Below are 8,340 nucleotides of genomic sequence, written 5' to 3' on the forward strand. Positions count from 1 at the left end.
ATTTGAGGCCCAAGGCTTGGCGTGGAGAAGATTTGAGAAGGGCCATTCCTGTTATATAGGCTACTTCTCCACGGGATCGTCATTTGATTCCTCACAGTCTCAGGACCCCTCTGCCCTTTCCCCCCAATATGTTTTATTTCCTCTTTTTTTCTAGTTCTCTTTTGCAAGTCTTCGTATCTCCAGAATCAGTGCTTTTAGCATTCGAGAAAGGCATTTTCGTTTCTTCCTTTCTGCACCTGCACCTTTTTTCAGGGACTTCAGAAACGCCTTCACGAGTCAGCAATGACTTGAAGATCCAGCCAATGGCTAAGATGTTAATAACCATGCTGCCACCAGATGGCGCCCACCACCCAATATCTCGGACTTCCTGATCAAACAGGTAGGTACTAATTTTTGTGTGGCAACGTACAGTATAAAATTGTATTATTTTATTTTATTTTGTCATTTTATTTTATTTTATTTTATTTTATATTTTAAACAGGGTGTCGCTCTTTCACCCGGGCTGGAGTGCAGTGGTGCAATCACGACTCACTTCAGCCTCAAACTTCTCAGCTCAAGTGACCTTCCTGCCTCAGCTTCCCAAATAGCTGAGACTACTGGCACACACCACCATGCCCAGCTGAGTTTTTATTTTTTGTAGAGACGGGGTCTTGCTATGTTGCCCAGGCTGATCTCAAACTCCTGGGCTCAAGCGATTCTCCTGCCTCAGCCTCCCAAAGTGCTGGGATTAAGTTTATGAAATGTGCATATGTCTAAAAGGTTTGCTTCAGGTTTTTTGTTTGTTTTTGGGGGGTTTTTTTTCAGACCGAGTGTGCAGTGGCGCAATCTCGGCTCACCGCAAGCTCCGCCTCCCGGGTTTACGCCATTCTCCTGCCCCAGCCTCCCGAGTAGCTGGGGACTACAGGCGCCTGCCACCGTGGCCGGCTAATTTTCTTTTTTTTTTTTTTTTTTGTATTTTTAGTAAAGACGGGTTTCACCGTGCTCTGGATCTCCTGACCTCGTGATCCGCCCGCCTCGGCCCCCACAAAGTGCTGGGATTACAGGCGTGTGCCACGGCGCCCGGCAGGCTTTTGAGCGTCTTCAGTTAAGGAAATCCAAGTTTCTAAATAAAAACAACTTTGATGCATAGTTTGCCCTATAGGCACCAAAGTGCTTAAGATGTAAGAAAAGGAAACACCATGAAACGATCTTTTGCTCGTCCCATTTTGGAACAGACAGAGGATTTTAACTATGTTCTATGCTAGGGAGGGATCAATTTTATAATTGATGAATCGTATAAAATCAAGCTCAGGATTCCCAATGTATCTTCTAAATCTACTTACTGAGTTAAATTTTGAAAACAAAACAAATACAATTATGCAAGAAATATACCCAGGTGAAAAATGTTCAAATAGTTAAACGTATGTCTGATGTATCTGCTGTGACTTAGTCCACCAACTGAAATGTGCAGAGATGTTTGTTTTTTATGACTCCATTCTGTGTCTGTCTCTGAGCTTTCATCCTACCTGACTCTCCAGAAGATCAACTCAGACCCTCAGAGGAGTGGGGAGTGTGAACCCCGAAAATTTGAGACAGGTCTCAGTTAACTTAGAAAGTTTAATTTGACAAAGTTAAGGATGCGTACTTGTGACACAGCTCAAGAAGTCCTGACAACTTGTGCCCAGGGTAATTGGGGCACAGCGTGGTTTCACACATTTTTGGGAGACATGAGACATCAGTCAATATATGTAAGAAGTACACTGGTTCTTCCAGAAAGGGCGGGGGGATGACTCGAAGCAGGGAGGGGGCTTCCAGGTCACAGGTAGGTGAAAAACAAACGGTTGCATTCTTTGAGTTTCTGATTAGCCTTTCCAAAGGAGGCAATCAGAATATGCATCTATCTCAGTGAGCAGAGGGATGACTTTGAATAGAATGAGAGGTAGGTTTGCCCTGAGCAGTTTCCAGCTTGACTTTTTAGCTTAGTGATGTTGGGGGCCCAAGATATTTTCCTTTCACAGGAATCCTTGACTCCCAGGATTGGGTACAGCTTCTGAGTCTGATGTAGTGGCAAACCAGAGTGGGGTGTGTGGAAGCGGAGTACACACTTGATTTTTTAAATTCAACTCCTTCATCCCAACTCTGTGGAAGATTGATCATTTCTCACATAGAGTTGGCAGGGTCCCACTTTTCTCAGGTCTGACAGACCTCCCCTGATCTATTAATATTACCTTCCTCCCCTTCCCTTTTCACGTCTTTCTCCAGAAGGGGCAGAGAAGCAGCCCTGTTCCTTCCCTTCGTGGACACCTGGTTGATGCCCTAGAGTCACTTTATTCCACGGGCTCTTCTGTGATCCCCTAAGGCCTTTAGGCCTTCCTGTAGAAGACAAAAGCCAACCAGCTTGCTTCCCCTGCACATGCCCCCCTGAGGCAATGCGTACAGAGTTTAGGATCCGCTTGAATGGGGATGAAGGAAAAGAGAAGAGATGGCATTCCCAGTGTCATCTCAGTGCTTAAGGTTATAAATATAAATTGTGTCTAGAGCAGGGTTTTGCAAAAGTTCATCTTTAGGTCATCTACATCAGGATCATCTGGGTGGGTTTTTATTTAATACATAGATCTCAGGACTTTACCTTCAGATCTGTTAATCCAGGGGCTCTAGCATAAGGCCCAGGCACCCATATGTGACTCTATTAGTCAGTCAAGTTTGACAACCGCTCAGTAGAGCAAGATCAGCATCACTTGGGCCCAGCTTGTAAGAGATGCAAAATCTCGGGTTCCAGCTCCATACCTACTGAATCAGAAGCTCAGAAGTAGGGCCCCGCAATCTGGTTTAACAAGCCCCTCAGGTGATTTTGATGCCTGCTAATGCTTGAAAATCCATTGCAATCAAGCAATGATTCTGAAGCAATGGTTCTTAACTTTGCCTGTATGTTGGAATCGCCCTCCAGCTTTAAAATCCCAAAGCTCAGTCTGCAGCCCAAACCAATTAAATCACAATCTTTATGGTAGAACCCAGACATAGTCTTTTTTTAAAGCCGCCCAGGTAATTGGAAGGTGCAGGCAAAGTTAAGGGCCACTGTAACAGGTGGAGGAGTTGATACCTAAATGACTAGGACTGGCCAGGTGTAGAGGCTCACACCTGTAATCCTAGCACTTTGGGAAGCCAAGGTGAAAAAGGATTGCTTGAGCCCAGGAGTTTGAGGCCAGCCTGGACCTTGTCTCTACGAAAAAAGTAAAAACACTAGCCAAATGTAGGGGCACACGCCTGTAGTTCCAGCTACTCAAGAGGCTGAGGTGGAGGATTGCTTGTCCTCAGGAGGCAAAGGCTGCAGTGAGCCGAGACCTCACAACTGCAATCCAACCTAGGCAACAGAGTGAGACACCGTCTTCAAAAAATAAACAAACAAACAAATAAATCAATCAATAAATCAATCACTGAGACTGTCTCAGAATAAATATATACTCGCTGCTGGGATAACGTGGTGTTATCCTCACCCTGAAAATCTCTGTGGTTATAAACCTTGTCATTGATGGGACAGGGTCATCTTCTGCCTGTGTGCCTGATTTAGCAGGTCTGAGGTGGAGCCTGAGAGTCTGCATGTCTAATGAACTCCCAGGGGATGACCATGTTGCTGGTCCAGGGACCATGGTTTGAGTAGCAAGACCTGGCCCAAGGTGTCCATTAGTCCCATTGCCACAAGAGCATTCAACTGCATCTTTCCAGCTCAGCTCTATTATTTGAGCTCCGTAGACTATGGACACCTACTGACTCAGCATCTCTATCCACTTGGTGATTCAAAGGCTCCCAAATGCCGTATGACTAAGGCACACTCTTTGTCTCCCGCCCCCAAATATGGTCATCTTTCAGTGTTGCCTGGTTCAATTAACTCATTTTTCACATCTCACCTTGGGTGGCCTTCCTCAGGGCAGCCTGCCCCTCCTGCTCCCTGGTTTCGCTCCCTTTTCCAAGTCATCACATGAGAATTATACACTCTTATAGAAACTTCTTCCTTTCCTTCATCACACTTGAATCTCCTTCAGCACAATAATCTGATTAATGGATTTCTGAATAAGCTCCAGGAGAACAGGGACTATTTCTATTTTGGCTCACCAGTGTCTTCTCACCCTAAGCATCATGCCAGGCCCATGGTGGGCACACCATAAATATTTATTGACTGACTGAATGAATGGATGGATGGATGGATGGATGCAATCAACAGTTTCTGAATATTACATCTATGTGATGCAGAATACAAATTTCATAGCTATATTCTATACCATTTCAGAAATGCCTAGGGGAAATTGTAGAACCCAATCAATAATAATGAGTCTTGGAAATTCTTCTTCTTTTTTTTTTTTGAGATGAAGTCTTGCTCTGTCGCCCAGGCTGGAGTGCAGTGGCACAATCTCGGCTCACTGCAACCTCCATCTCCCGGGTTCAAGTGATTCTCGTGCCTCAGCCTCCCGAGTAGCTGGGACTACAGGCATGAGCCACCATGTCTGGCTAATGTTTTGTATTTTTGGGGGGGTTTCACCATGTTGGCCAGGCTGGCCTCGAACTCGTGACCTTAGGTGATCCACCTGCCTCAGCCTCCCAAAGTGCTGGGATTACAGGCGTGAGCCACTGCACCTGGCCAAGTCTTGGAAATTTTATCTTTAGCCCCATGAAGGTAGGGACTTTGTCTATCTTCTGTACAGTAGATTCATAATGAGGGGAAGCCTGTAAGCTTTGGTCTCTGTCCTGCAGGAAAGAGTCTTTTTCATGTCATGAGTCCAAGTACAGCACCATGTTTTACAGACTTGGCATCTCAGTGTAGACAACCTGGTTGAGAATTTATTCATTTATTGTTGCTTCAGGATGGTACTTTAGAGGAACTTTTCTCTTCTCCCTACATTTCGAAATCGACCCCTGAAATACGGAAGGGTGGGGACTTGTCCCTCTTCCTCTTTACTCCTTGCTATGCTTCTCACGAAAGACAGAGTGACTTGTGGGATTGGTGACAGTGGGGAAACTGTCCCTGCTGCTGCTGCCTCAAGTCTCCTGGCTTTTATTCTCTCAGGACAGCCTGCCTATAGGCGGAGTGCACCCTCTCTTTGTTTCTGCTGCCCTAAGGTGAGCTCTCTGTGACAGGAATCCTTTGTTCTGGATTGATGGCTTGCGTTTCTCCTTTGCTACCTGTGATTGAGTGGAGGCACTGGAGAGTTGCAAGATTGCAAGTCCAAGCTATGGCCTATGGAATTCATGCACCCGCTCACTCTCAGCCACACTGTCTACAGTGTGAATTGCTCAGCTGGAGAGGGTGTGAGTAACTAGCTACCTCAAGCCTCAACAATTCTGAACACTTAGGTTTATAACTAATCTATACAAAACATGGCTATGAGCTTATCAGTAATTCTAACACACACACACAAATATATACATGCTTGCATGTATATGTATGCATATACACACAAACATATATGGACAGGTATATATGTGGGTATACAGAATATATATGTGGATGTGTACGCGCGTATATATATCTCAGCAAGTAAGCACCCCAATGTCTTTGACTTAACTAACAGGCGTGAAACACCCAAGCATCAAGCATTCCAAGTGGAATTCTAAATTCCCAGGTGAATTTCACAAAGGTTAGACTTGGCACAACTTTGGAGACCAGTGCCGCTTATAGGCAGGTAAGCCCTGCCGGGCCCATTCTCAGAAGAAACCACTTCATACCTTTATGTACAAACTCTGCTATTGTCTCCTTCAACATGGCTTTTAAAATGAAGTTTTATGAAAACATCTGGAGGAATTTAAACTCACATGTGACCATGGAGAACACCAGTTATACCCAGAGTCAGGGGGAAATCAGGAGTAGGGGGTGGGTAGGAAGAGGAAGAACTCAATGCTGATGCTTGCAAGTACATTTGCAGGGTTTTATGTAAGTTAACATTTGGCGCTACTTCATACTTTTGGAGCTTCTTGTGGGATCACAGGAAAAAGCAGAATTGGGGAAATCTGGGAACTTGGATCAACTAAAAGGGACTTTCCTCGGATAAGCTACAAGCAGGAAGTGGTCAGCGTTCTTATGGTAGAGAGAAGGTTATGGAAAGTGAAAACTTGTATTTAAAAAAGCCTACAGAGATGACCTCTGGGAATCTGGGACATTTCTGGAAACTTTGATGAATTTAAATCTAGAGAAAACGGGAGTTTTGATTGAGAGTATGTAACAAATGGAAGAGCAATAACTTGAGTGTCACCCTTTAAATTAAAAAATTGTTAAATAATGTATGAATGTAGTACATGAAATATTGAACATAAACTTTATGTACAGGGTAAGTGATAAGTAGAAACAAATTTCACAGATACTGTATACTAAAAGAAAAATGTTAAAGATTTTCACTGTATTAGCCTCTTGAGATTATGTAATTGATTAGCCAGGCGCAGTGGCTCACGCCTGTAATCCCAGCACTTTGGGAGGCTGAGGCAGGCGGATCACCTGAGGTCGGGAGTTCGAGAACAGCCTGGCCAATGTGGCAAAACCCCATCTCTACTAAAAATACAAAAATTAGCCAGGTGTGATGGTGCATGCCTGTAGTCCCAGCTACTGGGGAGGCTGAGGCAGGAGAATCTCTTGGACTCGGAGGTAGAGGTTGCAGTGAGCTGAGATTGTGCCATTGCACTCAAAAAAAAAAAAAAAAAGAGATAGAGAGATTATATGATTGATTAGATATCCAAAGTAATAAAAAGAATTTAAAAAATGAAAATTAAAAATAATTTTAAAAGTAATAAAAAGAATTTAAAAAGTTATTGTTTATGGAGTGTTTGATAGATGTCAGACCCTGTGCTGAGTACTTTCTATGGTTTATCTTACTTAGGTTTACAATTAATCTATGCAAAACATGGCCATCAGTAATTCAGTAATTCTAATTATCAGTAATTCTAATACACATAAATGTATACATGCTTGCATATATATATGGACAGCTATATATGTGTGTTTACAGAATATATAGGTAGGTATGTACATGTATATATATCTTAGCAAGTAAGCACTCCATCATCTTTGACTTAATTAATGGGCATGAAACACCCAACCATCATGCCCGTTCAGCAACTGTCTTCATGAACTGACAGTCAAGTAGGCAAATAGGATGAAAATGACCTAAACCCTCAAACTGTCAAGTTACTGCAGGCTTCAAAATGCCATTTATAGGGTGGGGGGTGGTGACAGAAGGGAATGGTTAGCGTTTGGATTGCTTGGAAATATGAGAGAGAGAGAATGTTCAGCTAGAATGTGCAAGAAAGATACTGATACTCTGATACTCAAATACAGTTTTAAAATGGAGGCCACAGTCTATAAAAAATGGAAATGTAGCAAAAAGAGTATCGGTCACCCAGTTAACTCAAGGCTATACATCTACACGTGCACCGGCAAAAGGAAATTCATAACTGGCCCCATTTTGAGACTTAAAGCAAAAGCAATGGAAGTAAATGATAGAAACAAATATTCACTAGTCTGTGGCCTTCAACTTATTTTTCATTTTTATTTTTATTTTTTATTTTTGGCCTTCAACTTATTTTTAAACTGCCCTCACATCAGTAAACATTTAACACACAGTCCTACATATTTCTATATTAATACACTGGGTATATGATAAAAATAGCCACAGACATACTTTTAAAAACATGATTATATCTGTTCTGACATTTTCTTCCTACATCCCCGTTTGGAAGCCCATGTAAGGGTCTCAGAAGCAGAATATCAGCATCCAGGAGGGATTTCCTATCCCACTAGGTGGCGCTTGGCACCATATAAGTAAAACCACAGCGTCTATCTGTAAGATGTTAGGGAAATTACGGTAAAGACATCCTTTTACCCACAAATGTAATCAGCAACTCTATCAGGACTTACGGGACTTCAATTCCTTTAACCACTTGCCCCTGTCTATCTAATTCTGCCCTAGTGTTCTTGTTCAAATTGTCTTCACCTTTGGGCCCTAAACAGAACTGCCAGTCCTATATAGTTAAATTGCATTTGTCCAAAAACAGTGCCCAGTGGGAAGCAATTTGAGTTTAAGTGCAGCTCCGCTCCCGGGAAGTAGGCTGAGAGCACCAAAGTTTATACACAAAAGGAGGGAAATTGAGCACAGCTGGGGGGTCTGGGCTTTCCTTGCTAAAGTGATCCCTGTGATAACAGTTCCTGGTGTCCCAAAGGAAGATGTGGTGCTTCCCAAACTGCTCTGCAAGCCAGTTGCTTCAAAAGTATTCCTGGGATGCGGACTTCTGGGTCCCAGAGATTGAGCAGTTGACTTTACCTCTCCGATCTTACCTTTATCTCCGAGTTAACCCATCATCTTTAAGACGGAGCTGCTAATA

Source organism: Chlorocebus sabaeus, chromosome X (assembly GCF_047675955.1).
Source record: "Chlorocebus sabaeus isolate Y175 chromosome X, mChlSab1.0.hap1, whole genome shotgun sequence".
Classification (NCBI taxonomy): Eukaryota; Metazoa; Chordata; class Mammalia; order Primates; family Cercopithecidae; genus Chlorocebus; species Chlorocebus sabaeus.